The 21,787-nt window shown below is 45.3% G+C and overlaps 2 long non-coding RNA genes across 2 annotated transcripts; both read left to right on the top strand.

Moving 5' to 3' along the window:
- The first annotated feature begins 9,947 nt into the window (after positions 1 to 9,947).
- Positions 9,948 to 17,837, top strand: LOC147979163 (uncharacterized). The gene is made up of 3 exons (XR_015618563.1): positions 9,948 to 10,334; positions 11,661 to 11,735; positions 13,032 to 17,837. It is a non-coding gene; the product is annotated as an uncharacterized LOC147979163 (long non-coding RNA).
- Positions 17,838 to 18,168: 331 nt separating this feature from the next.
- On the top strand, positions 18,169 to 21,534 carry LOC147979162 (uncharacterized). The gene is made up of 3 exons (XR_015618562.1): positions 18,169 to 18,586; positions 19,842 to 19,916; positions 21,228 to 21,534. It is a non-coding gene; the product is annotated as an uncharacterized LOC147979162 (long non-coding RNA).
- The last annotated feature ends 253 nt before the right edge of the window (positions 21,535 to 21,787 follow it).

Below are 21,787 nucleotides of genomic sequence, written 5' to 3'. Positions count from 1 at the left end.
TTTGTATAAACCCAAAATCTTTGATCATCTCATCAAAATGTACATTCCAACTCCGAGATGCTCACTCCAGTCCTCACAAGGATTGCTGGAGCTTTGCATCCTTATTAGCATCTTTTCAGGATTGACAAAACCTTCCGGTTTGTATCACATACAACCTTTCCTCAAAAAAAAAACATCGAGGAAACAATGTTTTGACATCCTATCTGCAAGATTTTATAAATAATGCAGTAATCGCTAATATAATTCCAACAGACTCTTAGCATCGCTACGAGTGAGAAAATCTCACCGTAGTCAACTCCTTGAACTTGTCAGAAAACATCTTAACGACAAGTTGAGCTTTCTTAATGGTGACATTTACCATCATTGTCCGTCTTCCTTTTAAAATCCATCTACACTCAACAGCCTTACGACCATCAAGTAGTTCTTCCAAAGTCTACACTTTGTTTTCATACATGGATCCTCTCTCGGATTATATGGCCTCAAGCCATTTATCGGAATCCAGGCCCACCATCGCTTCTCCATAGCTCGTAGGTTCATTGTTGTCTAGCAACATGACTTCCAAGATAGGATTACGTACCACTCTGAAGTAGTACGCATCCTTGTCATCCCACGAGGTTTGGGAGTGACTTGATCCGAAGTCTCATGATCAATATCATAAGCTTCCACTTCAATTGGTGTAGGTGCCACAGGAACAACTCTTTGTGCCCTGCTATACACTAGTTGAAGTGACGGTTCAATAACCTCATCAAGTCTCCACCATCCTCCCACTCAATTCTTTCGAGAGAAACTTTTCCTCGAGAAAGGACCCGATTCTAGAAACAATCCTTTATTGCTTTCGGATCTGAGACAGGAGGTGTACCCAACTGTTTTTTGGGTTGTCCTATGAAGATGCATTTATCCGCTTTGGGTTCGAGCTTATCGGCCTGAAACTTTTCCACATAAGCGTCGCAGCCCCAAACTTTTAAGAAATGACAGCTTAGGTTTCTCTAAACCATAGTTCCTACGGTGTCATCTCATCGGAATTACGTGGTGCCCTATTTAAAGTGAATGTGGTTGTCTCTAATGCTTAACCCATAAACTATTGTGGTAATTCGATAAGAGACATCATGGTATGCATCATATCCAATAGGGTGCAGTTATGATGTTCGGACACACCATCACACTATGGTGTTCCAGGCTGTATTAGTTGTGAAACGATTTCCACAATGTCTTAATTTTGTGCCAAACTCGTACTTCAGATATTCATCTCTATGATCATATCATAGATCTTTTATCCTCTTGTCACGACGATCTTTCAACTTCACACTGAAATTACTTGAACCTTTCAATAATTCAGACTCGTGATTCATCAAGTAAATGTACTCAACATCTACTCAAATCATCTGTGAAGAAAGAACATAACGATATCCACTACATGCCTCAGCACTCATTGGACTATACACATCAAAATGTATTACTTCCAACAATTTGCTTTCTAGTTCCATTTTACTGAAACCGAGGCTTTCAGTCATCTTGCCCATGTGGTATGATTTGCATGCCTCAAGTGATTCAAAATCAAGTGAGTCCAAACGGTCCATTTGCATGGAGTTTCTTCATGCATACACACCAATAGACATGGTTCGCATGTCTCAAACTTTTTAAAAATGAGTGAGTCCAAATATCCATCTACATGGAGCTTCTTCATGCGTTTTATACCGATATGACTTAAGTGGCAGTGCCACAAGTAGGTGGTACTATCATTACTATCTTTTGGCATGAACATGTGTATCACTACGATCGAGATTTAATAAACCATTCATTTTAGGTGCAAGACCATTGAAGGTATTATTCAAATAAACAGAGTAACCATTATTCTCCTTAAATGAATAACCGTATTGCGATAGACATAATCCAATCATGTCTATGCTCAACGCAAACACCAATCTCGATGGTAGAGGGAGCGTACGATATTTGATCATATCAACATTGGAAACACTTCCAACACATATCGTTAGTTCACCTTTAGCTAGTCTCCGTTTATTCCGTAGCTTTTATTTCGAGTTTACTAACACTTAGCAACCGAACCGGTATCTAATACCCTGGTGCTACTAGGAGTACTAGTAAAGTACACATTAACATAATGTATATCCAATATACTTCTATCGACCTTGCCAGCCTTCTAATCTACCAAGTATCTAGGGTAATTCTGCTCCAGTGGCTGTTCCCCTTATTACAGAAGCACTTAGTCTCGGGTTTGGGTTCAACCTTGGGTTTCTTCACTAGAGTAGCAGCTGATTTGCCGTTTCATGAAGTATCCCTTCTTGCCCTTGCCCTTCTTCAAACTAGTGGTTTCACTAACCATCAACAATTGATGCTCCTTCTTGATTTCTACTTTCGCGGTGTCAAACATCGCGAGTATTTCAAGGATCATCATATATGTCCCTGATATATTATAGTTCATCACGAAGCTCTAGCAGCTTGGTGGTAATGACTTCGAAGAAACATCACTATCTCATCTGGAAGATCAACTCCCACTCGATTCAAGCGATTGTTGTACTCAGACAATCTGAGCACAAGCTCAACAATTGAGCTTTTCTCCTTAGTTTGCAGGTTAAGAAAATCGTCGGAGGTCTTATACCTCTTGACGTGGGCACAAGCCTGAAATCCCAATTTCAGCCCTCGAAACATCTCATATGTCTCGCGACGTTTCAAAACGTCTTTGGTGCGTCAACTCTAAACCGTTTAACTGAACTATCACGTAGTTATCAAAATGTGTATGTCAGATGTTCGCAACATCCACAAACAACATTCGAGATTCAGCACACTGAGCAGTGCATTAAGGACATAAGCCTTCTGAGAAGCAATGAGGACAATCCTCAGTTTACGGACCTAGTCCGCATAATTGCTACTATCAACTTTCAACTAATTTTTCTCTAGGAACATATCTAAACAGTACAACTATAACGCGAGCTACGACATAATTTGCGAATTCCTTTTGACTATGTTCAGGATAATTAAGTTCATCTTATGAACTCCCACTCAGATAGACATCCCTCTAGTCATCTAAGTGATTACATGATCCGAGTCAACTAGGCCGTGCCCGATCATCACGTGAGACGGACTAGTCAACGTCGGTGAACATCTTCATGTTGATCGTATCTTCTATACGACTCATGCTCGACCTTTCGGTCTTCTGTGTTGCGAGGCCATGTCTGTACATGCTAGGCTCGTCAAGTCAACCTAAGTGTTTGCATGTGTTCCGAGGCCATGTCTGTACATGCTAGGCTCGTCGACACCCGTTGTATGTGAACGTAAGGATCCATCACACCCGATCATCACGGCGTGCTTAGAAACGACGAACTGTAGCAACGGTGCACAGTTAGGGGAGAACACTTCTTGAAATTTTAATGAGGGATCATCTTATTTACTACCGTCGTTCTAAGCAAATAAGATGTATAAACATGATAAACATCATATGCAATCAAATAATAGTGACATGATATGGCCAATATCATATAGCTCCTTTGGTCTCCATCTTGGGGCTCCATGATCATCTTGTCACCGGCATGACACCATGATCTCCATCATCATGATCTCCATCATCGTGTCTTCATGAAGTTGTCACGTCATCTATTACTTCTACTACTACAGCTAACGGTTAGCAATAAAGTAAAGTAATTACATGACGTTTAAGTTGACACGCAGGTCATAAATAAATAAAGACAACTCCTATGGCTCCTGCCGGTTGTCATATTCATCGACATGCAAGTCGTGATTCCTATTACAAGAACATGATCATCTCATACATCACATATATCATTCATCATATCCTTTGGCCATATCACATCACATAGCATACCCTGCAAAAACAAGTTAGACGTCCTCTAATTGTTGTTTGCATGTTTTACGTGGCTGCTATGGGTTTCTAGCAAGAACGTTTCTTACCTACGCAAAACCACAACGTGATATGCCAATTGCTATTTACCCTTCATAAGGACCCTTTTCATCGAATCCGATCCGACTAAAGTGGGAGAGACAGACACCCGCCAGCCACCTAATGCAACTAGTGCATGTCAGTCGGTGGAACCGGTCTCACGTAAGAGTACGTGTAAGGTTGGTCCGGGCCGCTTCATCCCATGATGCCGCCGAATCAAGATAAGACTAGTAACGGCAAGCATATTGAGCAAAATCAATGCCCACAACTACTTTGTGTTCTACTCGTGCATAGAATCTACGCAATAGACCTAGCTCATGATGCCACTGTTGGCGAACGTAGCAGAAATTCAAAATTTTCCTACGTGTCACCAAGATCTATCTATGGAGAGACTAGCAACGAGGGGAAGGAGAGTGCATCTACATACCCTTGTAGATCGCTAAGCGGAAGCGTTCAAGAGAACGGGGTTGATGGAGTCATACTCGTCGTGATTCAAATCACCGATGACCAAGTGCCGAACGCACGGCACCTCCGCGTTCAACACACGTGCAGCCCGGTGACGTCTCCCACGCCTTGATCCAGCAAGGAGAGAGGGAGAGGTTGAGGAAGACTCCATCCAGCAGCAGCACAACGGCGTGGTGGTGATGGAGGAGCGTGGCAATCCTGCAGGGCTTTGCCAAGCACCACAGCAGAGGAGGGAGAGAGAGATGCAGGGCTGCACCAACGAGAGATTGAATCGCGTGTTTTCTGGGCAGCCCAATGCCTCAATATATATAGGGAAGGGGAGGGGCTGCGCCCCCTCTAGGGTTCCCACCCCTAGGGGGGCGGCAGCCCTAGATGGGGAGGCAAGGGGGCGGCCAAGAGGGGATGGGAGAGGGAGGCGCACCAATATGGGCCCTAAGGCCCATATCCCATTAGGGTTTGCCCCCTCTCTCTCTCTTAGGCGCATGGGCCTTAGTGGGGCTGGTGCCCTTGGCCCATGTAGGCCAAGGAACACTCCCTACAGCCCATGTTCCCCCCCGGGGCTGGTGGCCCCACTTGGTGGACCCCCGGGACCCTCCCGGTGGTCCCGGTACATTACCGATAAACCCCGAAACTCTTCCGGTAACCAAAACAAGACTTCCCATATATAAATCTTTACCTCCGGACCATTCCGGAACTCCTCGTGACGTCCGGGATCTCATCCGGGACTCCGAACAACATTCGGTAACCACATACAAACTTCCTTTATAACCCTAGCGTCATCGAACCTTAAGTGTGTAGACCCTACGGGTTCGGGAGACATGCAGACATGACCGAGACGTTCTCCGGTCAATAACCAACAACGGGATCTAGATACCCATGTTGGCTCCCACATGTTCCACGATGATCTCATCGGATGAACCATGATGTCAAGGACTTAATCAATCCCGTATACAATTCCCTTTGTCTATCGGTACGACACTTGCCCGAGATTCGATCGTCGGTATCCTGATACCTTGTTCAATCTCGTTACCGGCAAGTCTCTTTACTCGTTCCGTAACACATCATCCCATGATCAACTCCTTGATCACATTGTGCACATTATGATGATGTCCTACCGAGTGGGCCCAGAGATACCTCTCCGTCACACGGAGTGACAAATCCCAGTCTCGATTCGTGCCAACCCAACAGACACTTTCGGAGATACCTGTAGTGTACCTTTATAGTCACCCAGTTACGTTGTGACGTTTGGCACACCCAAAGCACTCCTACGGTATCCGGGAGTTGCACAATCTCATGGTCTAAGGAAATGATACTTGACATTAGAAAAGCTTTAGCATATGAACTACATGATCTTGTGCTAGGCTTAGGATTGGGTCTTGTCCATCACATCATTCTCCTAATGATGTGATCCCGTTATCAACGACATCCAATGTCCATGGTTAGGAAACCATAACCATCTATTGATCAACGAGCTAGTCAACTAGAGGCTCACTAGGGACATGGAGTTGTCTATGTATCCACACATGTATCTGAGTTTCCTATCAATACAATTATAGCATGGATAATAAACGATTATCATGAACAAGGAAATATAATAATAATCAATTTATTATTGCCTCTAGGGCATATTTCCAACAGTTCCTTCGTGCCATAAAAATTTAACATTTTACTACTTGGCTGCTCGGATGTGTGGACCAAAGTTGGCTACACAAACTGTTGAAGTGATACCAAATAATTTTCTAATGGCACCGTTGATGATATGGCAACATTTTTAGATACTAGGTACAAACTGTGACACTATCTTAGGATGCGTTTGGTTGAAGGTGTGGTATGAATGGCTTGGGATCGTGAAAGTGTCTAAATCACATCTAACAAATGATTTGTAACAAAGAAAGAGGGTCTAACCTTCTCTGCACATACCAGAAACTTCCTCCCACTGTCCACAGATTCAAACGCAACTAGCTTCACGCATGGAGATTGATGGTGACAACGAGCAGACAGATCTTCAGCCACCCCGCTCCATTTGTTGCAGCTGATGGTCCTAGGGAGCTACAAAAGGAAGAAATGACTCAAATCGACCGTCGGGTTAAAATCCTTCATTCCAAGTCATAGCCCGAGAAAGAGAAGAGAGGCATACCCGGGTGGCGAAGGAGTCGTCGTCGGAGGAGGAACCGCTGGAGAGGTCATTGAAGAAGACCATGGCGACACCGGCGGTAGGATGCGAGACAGCGAGAGAGAGGAAGCAAGCGAGAAAGCGGCTATAGCTTAAGAAGGAAGGAAGGAGGAAACAGGGGAAATGTGATTTGTGGTCGGGGAGAAAAGGGGGTGGGGAAGGGGGGATGGGGCGGGGGTAGATATTTTGGCGGTAGGCCAAAAATTTGAAAATGTGGAAGGAAACATTGCGCTCGGTGCCGCCGGACACCATTCACTTTAGACGATTGTGTGCATCGCAAACGATTCTTTTGCTTTACGCGCATGGGATAAGTTTGATAATTCAAATTTTGGTGGAAATTTCCCCGGGTACATCACTGCATAATTTAACATCGCTTGCTAATTTGGGCACACAAAAGAGCGTACAGCACACAGAGCACACTTACTGAATCGAGCAATTTTAGTAACTAAACAGAGTCAGTTGACCTAAACATTGCTCTGACAAAAGACCAGCATTAAAAACAAAGCCTAAATACGCATAATTTTAACAAATCTGCCGCTGCACCGGCCTATGCATCACCAGTGTGAGATGAGACGTCGATGACTTGTCCTGGCGAAATGCCGCCGTTGGTGGACTCCACGTCCCCCTGCTGAAGTCGACCGCGTCCTCGTCCTCGTACTTGGCGCCGTCCTCAAGGTTGTAGTACTCGTAGTAGTGGTTGCGCTAGAGCTCGCGTTGGTACTCCACTGCCGATTCCTCGACGGACAGACTCTTCTCTACCTCGACCTCGGCCACGCGCAACTCCTCCTCCCAGCACTCCTCGATCTCCGCTGCCTCCTACATCTCGAGCTCCCGCTCGGCGATCTCATGAGGAAGCAGGTGCTCCATGGCCACTGCCGCCTTTTCGTATGTGGGTTGCATGCTGGATTTCGAGGTGGCCTGGAATATCTTGGCATGTGCGTCCTTGATCTTGGCGTGGATGGCCTCTACCCGGGCCAGGGCGACATTGGCGGCATGGGCGGTAGCTCGAGCGCTCTCGGCGTTTGCAGCCGTCGTCGTTGCAGCAGGTGTAGCCGTCTCGGCTGCTGCAGCTGCCCTATCAGCTGCCGCAGACGCCCTCTCGGTGGATGCGTCCGCGCTCAATGCGGATGGAGCGGCACTCTCGGCGTAGGCGGACGCGCTCTCGGCACAGGCGGTGATGCTCAGGGAGGACGTGACATCGTATGGGCCTTCACGAAGCGTTTCCACGGTGTCATCTTTGCAAGAAGGGGGTGCGGGAATGGGGATTAGGATTCGTGGATTCGGGGGTTGCCGGCACTTGAGCAGACGAGCCAGCGAAGATTAAGGAGGAAGACTTAAATAGACCCAGAAATTTTCATCGCAAACTATTCCTACAAACAAATTGTGTGTGATGTTGTGGATATTTTTTATTAGTTGTGAAAGACAAATTTGGAGTAAAGTGGCAACGAATTGTGTTTTAAATGTACGAGAAAAATTGTAGTACTAATACAACTGTCATGTCAAATTTTGAAAAATTTCAGGGGTCATTTGATCTTTTAAGACATTTAAGTGATTTTCTAGCCATTTAATGACCGTAGTTTAAATTTGAACTGCATCTACATGCAACAACTAACCATAACAGTTTGAAAAGTCATATTTTGTGTACTTGTGTGCGATTTAATTCCATGTGCAGTAAATTGGAAGGAATTTTCAAACATATTGGTCTAACGGCTATGACACAATTAAACATGGAGTGCCATGGCATTTAAATTCTAAAAAATTAAAAAAAGATGAGAAACACATGAAAGCTTGCTTGATGTAATGTCATGCCACCAAGATGATGTGGTAAAAAAATTGGTATATTTGGTAAAAGTTTGGACACACACCCCTCACAAACCGAAGCAACTCACTAGAAGGCTCGTGTTTCCGAGAGAGAATAATGCATGTTTGATGACAAACGGGGGATAGCTTCCCCTTACGGCCTTCAAATTGTTTCTACATTTAACATGCACTAATACAACTGTCATTTGAAAATTTGGAAAATTTCAGGGGTTATTTGAGCTTTTAAAGACATTTACATGATTTTCTAGCCATTTAATGACTGTAATTCAAATTTGAACTATATGTACATGCAACAGCTAACCATAACGGTTTGAAAAATCATATTTGGTGTACTTGTGTGCGATTTAATTCAATGTGCAGTAAATTAGAATAAATTTTCAAACATATTGGTCTCAGGCATGGACACATGCATGGAGTGCCATGGCATTTTAATTCCAAAAAAATAAAAAATGATCAGAAACACATGAAACCTTGCTTGATGTACTGTCATGCCACCAAGATGATGTGGTAAAAAAATTGTCCTGTTTGATCAAAGTTTGGACGCACACCCCTCACAAACTAGAGTAACTCACTAGAAGGCTCGTGGTTGCGAGAGGGAACAATACACGTTTGATGACAAACGGGAGATAACTTCCTCTTACGGCCTTCAATTTTTTTCTACGTTTAACGTGCACTAATACAACTGTCATGTGAAAATTTGGAAAATTTCAGCGGTCATTTGACCTTTTAAAGACATTTAAGTGATTTTCTAGTCATTTAATGACCGTAATTCAAATTTGAACTACATCTACATGCAACGGCTAACCATAATGGTTGAAAAATCATATTTGTATACTTGTGTGCGATTTAATTCCATGTGCAGTAAATTAGAAGGAATTTTCAAATATATTGGTCTCATGGCATGGACACATGCATGGATTGCCATGGCATTTTAATTCCAAAAAAAAATAAAAAATGATCAGAAACACATGAAACCTTGCTTGATGCAATGTCATGCCACCAAGATGATGTGTGTAACACCCCGGGTGTCATGCTACAGTAAACTCATGTTAATGGTGCCACGTCATCATAATTAAAAAGTTCTAATCCTCAAGTTGTTCCAAACCGACCTCAAATTCAAATTGCAAATAACAAGTCAAATTCTTATTTCTTCAAACTGTCAAATTAAAATGTTCTAGGGTTTGCAAATATTCACTAAGTATTTAACATGTAGTAACCAACCATAAATGGATTTTTGAATTGCCCTAGGCATAATTTAAGTGGACAAGAAACACTTATTATGCCCATTTAAATATAAACCTATTTTCAAACATTTCCAAATAACCTCAAACTTTTTGGACAACACCAAAAATATCAGCAGGTAATTATGTGGGAAGTTTAGACTGTAACTAAAATCATTTAATATCTAAACTAAATACAAAACAATAGCTATAAAAGAAAACAGTAAACAAAATGTAAAATATAAAAAAACTAAGCTACTGGGCACTTGGCCCATCTGGCAAAATGGGCAGTGCAGCCCGGCCCAGCAAAACTCCCCTGTTCTCTCCTTCCTACTGCTCACAGGAGCGTGGTGGACGCCTGTGCGTCGTCCATGGCGCGGCTACCGCACGCGTCGCCCATCCCGCATGCCGCCAAGCTGTATAAGACCCTCCCCACCCCGTACATGAACCCTAGCTCCATTCCCCTCGCTCTCTCGCTCACCATCTTCGATTTGGACGCGCCCGAGTACCCAACCACCATGGTCGTCGTCTTAGCCACGACCATCGCGGTCCCCGCTGGCTTGGAGCTTGTGCGGCAGCTCCATCGCGGTCGTCTGCATCTTCTACTCTACCGGATCAAGGCCGGGAAGTATCACCCGCGACGCTCGCGCCTTCTTCCTCCGCCATGGCTGTCTAACGCCATCGTTCGATCTGCATTATCCCGGCAACCTCGGGCCTCCCCGAGCTCTCCATCGGCCTCGCAGTGAGCTCCTCTTTCGATTCCCCCCTTTCCCCCTTCCTCCCGTTGTTGTTTGCCTCCATGCACCGCCGCCACCTCGGCTTGTGCGAGTTCGCACTCACCGCGGCCGCGCCCACCTCCACGTGTGCGCCCGCGAGCCCCTGGTAGCGCCTCGTCTAGGCGTGATGCGCTTCCATGCGCGCCTGAGCCGCGCCCCTGCACCGCGCGCATCTACCGCCGTTCGATGCCGCGATGCTGCGTCAGCGCCTGCCTGATGCTCGCTGACCTCTGCTGCCCTCTGCTCCGCTGTAGCTGCTGCCTGACTGTTGTGCTGCTGTAGCCGCTACCGACGCCACTGCCCTGCTCCGCAACGCGCGTCCGCGTGCTCCGGCCACGCCCGAGACCCGTCCTACTCGCTGCTATGCCTGATCGCCGTGGTCTCCCTTGTTCGTCCGCGCGCGTGCCCGCGCCCCTAGCTGCCCGCGCGCGCTTGCGGCCGCTCCTGCCGCTGCGTTTCGCTGCTCTGCTACCACTGCTACAGTAACTGAATGCTACTGTAGCGCTGGCTAGCTTTTGCTATTTCTACCTTCTTAGCTCTCTGGATGGCAACAAAACTATGGTCAAACAAAGTCTAACTTCGTTGAAATTAATTTGTGTTGGTAGTACACATGACAACCTCCAAATTATTCCACTGGACCAAATTCAAATACAGCATGGATTAATTCCTATAAAAATGACAAAAGTCTATGCTCTGTTAAGAGAGAAAACTGAAAAAGAGGTTTACTGTCTTAACTACTTCAGAGCTGTAAATGGACCTGTTACAGGAGCTGTTCAGGCTATCTAATGGCATGGCCTTGTAGTGCTGTTGATGTAGAGTAAAACACTTATATGTAGTGTCTTCATTAGAACTACATAACATTAGCTATAGCCTTCGGAAAACAACCAAGTGAAGTTTTTTAAAAAAACTGAACAATTCTCAGACTTAGCCAATTTTCAGGAATTCCATAATATTGTTTAAACTTCGAAAAATCATAGAAAATAAACCGTAGCTCGGATGAAAAAACTTTGTACATGAAAGTTGCTCAGAACGACGAGACGAACTCGAATACGCAGTCCGTTCATCCGTCACATGTACCTAGCATAGCATACACGCAACTTTCCCCCTCCGATTCATCTGTCCGAAAACGCGAAACACCGGGAATACTTCCCGGATGTTTCCCCCCTTCGCCGGTATCACCTATCCCTACGTTAGGTCACCCCTAGCACAACGTATTGCCGCGTCTTGCTTTGTGTTACATTTGATTGCTCTGTTATTTATTGTGTTCCCCCTTCATTACTTCTTTCCGGTAGACTCCGAGACTGCTGTCGATGTCCGTGTGTTCGACTACATTGAAGATGACCCCTCCTTCTTGCCAGAGCAACCAGGCAAGCCCCCCCTTGATCACCAGATATCGCCTATTCTTCTCTCTACTGCTTGCATTAGAGTAGTGTAGCGTGTTACTACTTTTCGTTAATCCTATCCTGATGCATAGCATGTCATTGTTGCTACAGTTATTGATACCTTACCTGCAATCCTAAATGCTTAGTATAGGATGCTAGTTTATCATCAGTGGCCCTACATTCTTGTCTGTCTGCCATGCTATACTATCAGGCCGTGATCACTCGGGAGGTGATCACGGGTATATACTTATACATAATATATGATACTTGTGATGACTAAAGACGGGTCGGCTCGAAGAGTACCCATGAGTGATTCACGAATTGGGTCCGAAAGGACATTTGTCCCGACGGCCCTCTGAGTGGATCTTTGTGGCGAAGCGACATGGTAGGTTGAGACCACCTAGGAGAGAGGTGGGCCTGGCCCTGGTCGGCGTCCGCGGTTATTTCAAAATAACACGCTTAACGAGATCTTGGTATTTAATCTGAGTCTGGCCACTGGCCTATACGCACTAACCAAGTACGCGGGAACAGTTATGGACACTTGACGTCGTGGTATCAGCCGAGGCCTTCGTGACGTCAGCGACCAAGCGGCGCGCGCCGAATTGGACCGCAAGCCTGCTCTTGTATTAAGGGGGCTAGGTCTGCTTCTGGCCGCCCTTGCCACATGCAGGTGTGCAATGGGCGATGGGCCCAGACCCCTGCGCCATAGGATTTAGACCGGCGTGCTGACCTCTCTGTTGTGCCTAGGTGGGGCTGCGACGTGTTGATCTTCCGAGTCCATGCATGACCCAAGAAAGTGTGCCCGGCCAAAGGGGATCGAGCGTGTTGGGAAATGTGGTGCACCCCTGCAGGGAAGTTTATCTATTCGAATAGCCGTGTCCCTCGGTAAAAGGACGACCCGGAGTTGTACCTTGACCTTATGACAACTAGAACCGGATACTTAATAAAACACACCCTTCCAAGTGCCAGATACAACCCGGTTATCGCTCTCTAACAGGGCGACGAGGGGAGGATCGCCGGGTATGATACATGGTGAACTTACCATCTACTCTCTTCTACTGTTTCAAGATGGAGGCTGCCAGAAGCGCAGTCTTCGATAGGACTAGCTATCCCCCTCTTATTCTGGCATTCTACAGTTCAGTCCACATATGCTACCCTTCTCCATTTGATACCAATGCATACATATCTAGTGTAGCTCCTTGCTTGCGAGTACTTTGGATGAGTACTCACGGTTGCTTTGCTCCCCCTTTTCCCCTTTCTATACCCGATTGTTGCGACCAGACGATGGAATCCAGGAGCTAGATGCCACTGTCGATGACTACTTCTACTACATTGGAGGTGCCTACTACTACATGCAGGCCGCTGACGACGACCAGGAGTAGTTTAGGAGGATCCCTGGCAGGAGGCCTACACCTCTTTCGATATGTATCCCAGTTTATGCTAGCCTTCTTAAGGCAAACTTGTTTAACTTATGTCTGTACTCAGATATTGTTGCTTCCACTGACTCGTCTATCATCGAGCTCTTGTATTCGAGCCCTCGAGGCCCCTGACTTGTAATATGATGCTTGTATGACTTATTTTATTTTTAGAGTTGTGTTGTGATATCTTCCTGTGAGTCCCTGATTTTGATCGTACATGTTTGTGTGTATGATTAGTGTACGATTGAATCGGGGGCGTCACAAGTTGGTATCAGAGCCGACTGCCTGTAGGAATCCCCCTTCCAAACTCCTTGGCCGAAGTCGAGTCTAGACATTGCAAAACTTTTACTAACATGGTTGTGCAGCTCGGGCCCATGTCGCCATTGGGTGGTATTAGGATCTTTTATTCCTCGCCTATACTCTGGGACTCTGATCTCTCTTCTATTCGGGTTAAATGATTTTACTAACTCTGACTCTAGGTTCTCGTAACTACTTCCTCTCAGAGAGCCCCTCACTCCAGATGATTACTTGGTGCACCAGAAGATTCCGAAGATACTCTCCGATGTCTCTGGAGACTTTGTGCCCACCGGTTTTGCTATCCCAACCACCGATAAATCCTTATGGATAACTACTTACACTTGCCGTTTATACCTTCGTTCCCAGTTTCCCTTGTTATTACTTCATACCCTGAAAATTTCTCCGATATTCCGAGAATCCTTTGTGCCTACTGCTTTTGCAGCTCTTTTCCATATTAACATCCACACGAACAATTCCACGCACTTACCGGGGATCCGTCCATCCCCAGTTGTCCAAGTGCTTCACAAAATTCTTCGAAATACTACTCAATCTTTTGAGAATCCTCTGCAGCCTATGGCTCTTGAAATTATTGCCTTCCTGCATTATGGTTAATTCCATATGACTTGTAATCTTCGTTGACATCATTTGTCATTGAAATTCCGACCCCATTAATTCATCATGTGTGCGAACACACTCAATCAATAGTTGATACCTAGAATTTGTTCTTCCGACCTCAGACGTCACTCCGGACATGAGTTGGTTCTCGGCAAATCAAACCTTGATTGATTGTCGATCTATGACTATTCAACTTAATTATCTTTTGATCAGAACCTCTGCTTCTGATTCCCCGATTTGGAAATAAGAATTCCTTTGTATCTAAGCATTGAAGTTATCCAGATATTTCTATAATCTAATGCCCTTGCATTACTTCTTGTGGTTGAACATTGATACTCACGTCAGATCCCTTCTGGACCACCAGATCCTTTGTTGGATTATTATCCGATAGTGCCCTCATATTTAATCACCTTGTGAGCTCTTCCCTGATACATAATGCTTTTGGTAAATTGTATCCTCTCCTTTTGTCAACCATGTTCTACTTTCGAGCTTGTGTTATTTACTATTTAAGTTTGTGGTATATGTTCCTATGATGCCCCTATGGGTTGAACCTATGCCTTCCCTAATCCGTGTGAACCGAGAGTTTTCACGAGTCATACTATTCTGGTGTTTTGTCATATATAATTTCAACACTACAACTTCATTGAAAGCAAGAAGTGAATGGAAGGTTATGCATTGAAGAAGTGGGAGTCGACCTTGAACTTTGCGTTCATGCCCATGGACACGATGTAGATCTTATCATGGAAGCTTCTCTTAAATAACTAATTGTCCCCTTGTTATTAGTTCATCTGGTATCTATGTTTGGTCATTTGCAACCATGGTTCCAACCATGATTGTTATCCTTTGATTCCATTTCTCGGACAAGTTAAAGTACTTGTCTTCTGCAGATCATTTCACTTGTCCGACCTCTACTCTGTTCTACCTTCGAGTTTTACCCTCTGGTATCTCGAGAATATCACAGAACTACATCTCCCCTTATGAGTTCTTCATCACTTGTTATTTCTCACCGATTCCAAATTTCCCCCAAGTTCTGAGTTTTTATTCACTCGAGAACACCGATAAGTGAATCAATTCCACACTCCGATTCCATAACTCTAAGTAATTTTTGTTGCTTACGAGTTTAATAATCCCTCTAGTCATTCCTAGGCTGATCAGCTATATCATTATCGTGCTGATTTTAACTGTGCTACCTGGTCCTTATTCTCAGAGCACAATTTTCGATGATGAGCTAAGCTTACGTTGATCTTCCTCGCCTTATCATTCACCTCGAACAACAAGCTTGATTCCGAGTTGATGTCGTATCCATAGTTCTAACAATCTTCCGCTACATTAGTCCTTTTGCTTGATGCAGTCGTTGTTTGATTGCTTCTTCATGGAGCCTCTCGACAAAATTTGTCATGATCATCATCAATGTTTTGACTCCTTCCAGAATATCAATCGAATTCATGATGATAAGTTCCATCCTCGTCCCTTGTTAATTTGAGTTACCATCGACAACATCCTTACCTTCCTTTCATCACAAACTTGTTCTTGTTATGGATGCAACTTGATATCCATTTTGTATTATGATCTACCTTGAAGTATTACTGCCTTTTTGTCAAGGATGTTGTGACAATTTCACCACCTCTTGAGAATTCTTGATATAAGTGATACTTCACCATCACCATTCTTTTCTTGGTCCCCGTGTTGTTCCTAACAGGAATACCGACATATGGACTAGTAATTTTAAAACTTCTAGCAACCTTATTGCTTTGAAGTTAATGGTCGACATTTCATTCTTAGACCATTGGTTATCGAATCACCATTCTAACATTGATTATGCTACCTAAGTCCGTATTTTGGGTGCACCGTCAACCAATGTTTAATCGTGTATGTTTTCCTCGAGCATACCTCATTATATCATTCGATCTGACAAAATCTATCTCCTTGTTCACATAATTGTGGAAATCCATCTTTTGAAAATCTCGATGAATTGTCACTGAGTTCATCAGCCACCTCCTCATTCTCTCCTTGATTTAATAATGAACTCATGATTTGAACTTGCTTCCATAGTTCATTTATCGAGAATCTTACAATGTCGTCTCGTCAATTTTTGTTGCGCCTTTTCTTCTCAGGTATCCTAAGTATGAGGTATCCTGACACCAATCAGAACTGAATCTCGGTCAGATATGATGGTTGGGACATTTTCCAAAAGTCGTAACATTGGACTATGTATAGCCCAGTAAGGCGATGTCATGCCTAGCGCACCGGGCCGGAGGACCCATTGTTATAGTTTTCGTTTTTAGCAAGGTTATCCGTTCTTTCATGAGGAAATTGTAACACTTATTCTATGGGTTGGTCCTGATGGATCCTTTGAGTATCCAAAGTATGACCTTTGCTTAAAGACCATGTCAACGCTATCTTGAAGCATGTATGTGGTACTCCGATTTTCAATAAGAACATTTGAAGCACAATGCTAAAATTTCTTTATTAATTACCCCCAAACACCGTTGTATGGCTAATGTCGTGATATTTCTCTCCCCTTTCCTAAAGGGTTTTATACGTTATATCCTGTCATGGATATCATGCTCTGTTTGTCCTTGGGAAGGATATACCCCTGAAATATGTGTTTAAACACATTTTTCCTTTCCATTATTCTGTTTAACCTGATGATCACATTCTCTTTTCCATTGGTTTGTTTGACCTTTCTTGTGATCTATATAATCTAAGCAGTAATAATTCACTGCTTATGTAAACACCTCACTGTACAACTCTGTCAGTGAGACCCCGTTTCTACTGTCGATGACATTCCGGCAACCGGCGATGGATGAGAACCTTGCCTATTGGTCCGCCTCGTTCAACGAGCAGGAGAATGGTTCTCTTTGTCTCTCGCCCTTGGTATCAATGTTGCTGCCGACATAACTGACAGGATATTCTCTAGCATGCCTTGCTATCATAACCGTGCAAGATATCGTTGCTCCTCCTATTTCTAACCCACATGGTGGGTCCATAACCCACAGTTCCACGGGATCGAAACCTGACTCTCTTGTACCCCCTATTTCCAAACTTATTCCTCATGCGTGGCCTCGTACGTAATTCACGAGCCACCTCCTAGTGATCTATTCTGGTATCAGACGCAATACTTTCCCCCGTTGCTCTATACCCCTTTCACGCCCTGTTTCACGCATCGAACAATTTCCTACCCGCTTGAAACTTCTTATTTACCTTCTTACTTTACTCTCAATATTTTCTTAAGTTTCAACCCGAGAGTTACTATCGATCACATTCCCCGAGTTATAAACCAGATAGCCACCTTGTAGAGTTCCGTTCTTCCGGAGCTACCCCTTTATTCTTTTGTAAGTACGTTGGAGTTTCCGAAGAAACGATGCCAACTTCATCATGATGACATGATACAAAGAAATAAAGACATCAATGCAATGGATCGAACTCTTCAAGAAGAACAACAAAGACCAAGAAGACTCGTTAGAATTTCGAAACCAGAACATTCCCCCTTACACCACCTCTTAAATCTCGGGACGAGATTTCTTGTAGTGGAGGAGATTTGTAACACCCCGGGTGTCATGCTACAGTGAACTCCTGTTAATGGTGCCATGTCATCATAATTAAAATTTTCTAATCCTCACGTTGTTCCAAACCGACCTCAAATTCAAATTTCAAATAACAAGTCAAATTCTTATTTCTTCAAGCTGTCAAATAAAAATGTTCTAGGGTTTGCAAATATTCACTAAGTATTTAACATGTAGGAACCAACCTTAAATGGATTTTTAAATTGCCCTAGGCATAATTTAATTGGACAAGCAACACTTATTATGCCCATTTAAATATAAACCTATTTTCAAACATTTCCAAATAACCTCAAACTTTTTGGACAACACCAAAAATATCAGCAGGTAATTATATGGGAAGTTTAGACTGTAACTAAAATCATTTAATATCTAAACTAAATACAAAACAATAGCTATAAAAGAAAACAGTAAACAAAATGTAAAATACAAAAAACTAAGCTACCGGGCACTTGGCCCATCTGGCAAAATGGGCAGTGCAGCCCAGCCCAGCAACCCCCCCCCCCCCCCCCCCCCCCCGTTCTCTCCTTCCTACTGCTCACAGGAGCATGGTGGACGCCTGTGCGTCGTCCATGGCGCGGCTACCGCACGCGTCGCCCATCCCGCATGCCGCCAAGCTGTATAAGACCCTCCCCACCCCGTACATGCACCCTAGCTCCATTCCCCTCGCTCTCTCGCTCACCATCTTCTATTTGGACGCGCCCGAGTACCCAACCGCCATGGTCGTCGTCTTAGCCACGGCCACCGCGGTCCCCGCCGTCTTGGAGCTTGTGCTGCAGCTCCATCGCGGTCGTCTGCATCTTCTACTCTACTGGATCAAGGCTGGGGAGTATCACCCACGACGCTCACGCCTTCTTCCTCCGCCATGGTTGTCCGACGCCGTCGTTCGATCCGCATCATCCTGGCAACCTCCGGCCTCCCCGAGCTCTCCATCGGCCTCGCAGTGAGCTCCTCTTTCGATTCCCCCGCTTTCCCCCCTTCCTCCCATTGTTGTTTGCCGCCGTGCACCGCCGCCACCCCGGCTTGTGCGAGTTCGTGCTCACCGCGCCGCGCCCACCTCCACGTGTGCGCCCGCGAGCCCCTGGTAGCGCCCGTCTAGGCGTGATGCGCTTCCATGCGTGCCCGAGACGCGCCCCTGCGCCACGCACATCTGCCGCCGTTCGCTGCCGCGGTGCTGCGTCGGCGCCTGCCTGCTGCTCGCTGACCTCTGCTGCCCTCTGCTCCGCTGTAGCTGCTGCCTGACTGTTGCACTGCTGTACCGCTACCGAGGCCGCTGCCCTGCTCCCCGCTGTGCCTGACCGCCGTGGCCTCCCTTGTCCGTCCGCGCGCGTGCCCACGCCCGCGCTTGCGGCCACTCCTGCTGCTGTGTTTCACTGCTCTGCTGCCGCTGCTACAAGAATGTTACTGTAGGGCTAGCTAGCTTTTGTTATTTCTACCTTCTTAGCTATCTGGATGGCAACAAAACTATGGTCAAACAAAGTCTAACTTCGTTGAAATTAATTTGTGTTGGGAGTACACATGACAACCTTCAAATTATTCCATCGGACCAAATTCAAATATGGCATGGATTAATTCTTATAAAAATGACAAAAGTCTATGTTCTATTAAGAGAGAAAACTGAAAAAGAGGTTTACTGTCTTAACTACTTCAGAGCTGTAAATGGACCTGTTACAGGAGCTGTTCAGGCTATCTAATGGCATGGCCTTGTAGTGCTGTTGATGTAGAGTAAAACACTTATATGTGGTGTATTCGTTAGAACTACATAACATTAGCTATAGCCTTCGGAAAACAACCAAGTGAAGTTTAAAAAATACTGAACAATTCTCAGACTTAGCCAATTTTCGAGAATTCCATAATATTGTTTAAACTTCGAAAAATCATAGAAAATAAATCGTAGCTCGGATGAAAAAATTTTGTAGATGAAAGTTACTCAGAACGACGAGACGAACTCGAATACGCAGTCCGTTCATCCGTCACATGTCCCTAGCATAGCGTACACGTAACTTCCCCCCTCCGGTTCATCTGTCCAAAAACACGAAACACCGGGAATATTTCCCGGATGTTTCCCCCCTTCGCCGGTATCACCTATCCCTATGTTAGGTCACCCCTAGCACAACGTATTGCCGCATCTTGCTTTGTGTTACATTTGGTTGCTCTGTTATTTATTGCGTTCCCCCTTCGTTACTTCTTTCCGGTAGACTCCAAGACTGCTGCCGTTGTCCGTGTGTTCGACTACATTGAAGATGACCCCTCCTTCTTGCCAGAGAAACCAGGCAAGCCCCCCCTGATCACCCAATATCGCCTATTCTTCTCTCTACTGCTTGCATTAGAGTAGTGTAGCATGCTACTACTTTCCGTTAATCCTATCCTGATGCATAGCCTATCATTGTTGCTACAGTTATTGATACCTTACCTGCAATCCTAAATGCTTAGTATAGGATGCTAGTTTATCATCAGTGGCCCTACATTCTTGTCTGTCTGCCATGCTATACTATCAGGCCGTGATCACTCGGGAGGTGATCACGGGTATATACTTATACATAATATATGATACTTGTGATGACTAAAGACGGGTCGGCTCGAAGAGTACCCATGAGTGATTCACGAATTGGGTCCGAAAGGACATTTGTCCCGACGGCCCTCTGAGTGGATCTTTGTGGCGAAGCGACATGGTAGGTTGAGACCACCTAGGAGAGAGGTGGGCCTGGCCCTGGTCGGCGTCCGCGGTTATTTCAAAATAACACGCTTAACGAGATCTTGGTATTTAATCTGAGTCTGGCCACTGGCCTATACGCACTAACCAAGTACGCGGGAACAGTTATGGACACTTGACGTCGTGGTATCAGCCGAGGCCTTCGTGACGTCAGCGACCAAGCGGCGCGCGCCGAATTGGACCGCAAGCCTGCTCTTGTATTAAGGGGGCTAGGTCTGCTTCCGGCCGCCCTCGCAACGTGTAGGTGTGCAATGGGCGATGGGCCTAGACCCCTGCGCCATAGGATTTAGACCGGCGTGCTGACCTCTCTGTTGTGCCTAGGTGGGGCTGCGACGTGTTGATTTTCCGAGGCCGGGCATGACCCAGTAAAGTGTGTCCGGCCAAAGGGGATCGAGCATGTTGGGAAATGTGGTGGACCCCTGTTGGGAAGTTTATCTATTCGAATAGCCGTGTCCCTCGGTAAAAGGACGACCCAGAGTTGTACCTTGACCTTATGACAATTAGAACCGGATACTTAATAAAACACACCCTTCCAAGTGCCAGATACAACCCGGTGATCGCTCTCTAATATGGCGACGAGGGGAGGATCGCCGGGTAGGAATATGCTATGCGATGATACATGGTGAACTTACCATCTACTCTCTTCTACTGCTTCAAGATGGAGGCTGCCAGAAATGTAGTCTTCGATAGGACTAGCTATCCCCCTCTTATTCTGGCATTCTGCAGTTCAGTCCACATATGCTACCCTTCTCCATTTGATACCAATGCATACATATGTAGTGTAGCTCCTTGCTTGCGTGTACTTTGGATGAGTACTCATGGTTGCTTTGCTCCCCCTTTTCCCCTTTCTATACCCGATTGTTGCGACCAGACGATGGAGTCCAGGAGCCAGATGCCACCGTCGATGATGACTCCTACTGCACTGGAGGTGCCTACTACTACATGCAGGCCGCTGACGACGACCAGGAGTAGTTTAGGAGGATCCCAGGCAGGAGGCCTGCACCTCTTTCGATATGTATCCCAGTTTGTGCTAGCCTTCTTAAGGCAAACTTGTTTAACTTATGTCTGTACTCAGATATTGTTGCTTCCGCTGACTCGTCTATGATCGAGCTCTTGTATTCGAGCCTTCGAGTCCCCTGACTTGTAATATGATGCTTGTATGACTTATTTTATTTTTAGAGTTGTGTTGTGATATCTTCCTGTGAGTCCCTGATCTTGATCGTACACGTTTACGTGTATGATTAGTGTACGATTGAATCGGGGGCGTCACAATGTGGTAAAAAATTGGCCTGTTTGACGAAAGTTTGGACACACCCCCTCACAAACTGAAGCAACTCACTAGAAGGCTCGTGTTTCTAAGAGGGAACAATGCATGTTTGATGACGAAGGGGAGATAACTTCCCCTTACAGCCTTCAAATTTTGTCTATATT

The sequence above is a fragment of the Triticum urartu genome, chromosome 3A (assembly GCF_056163025.1).
Source record: "Triticum urartu cultivar PI428250 chromosome 3A, HENAU_Tu73, whole genome shotgun sequence".
Taxonomy (NCBI): Eukaryota; Viridiplantae; Streptophyta; class Magnoliopsida; order Poales; family Poaceae; genus Triticum; species Triticum urartu.
Note: the sequence above shows the minus strand (reverse complement) of the source record. Positions and strands in the feature narration are given on the sequence as shown.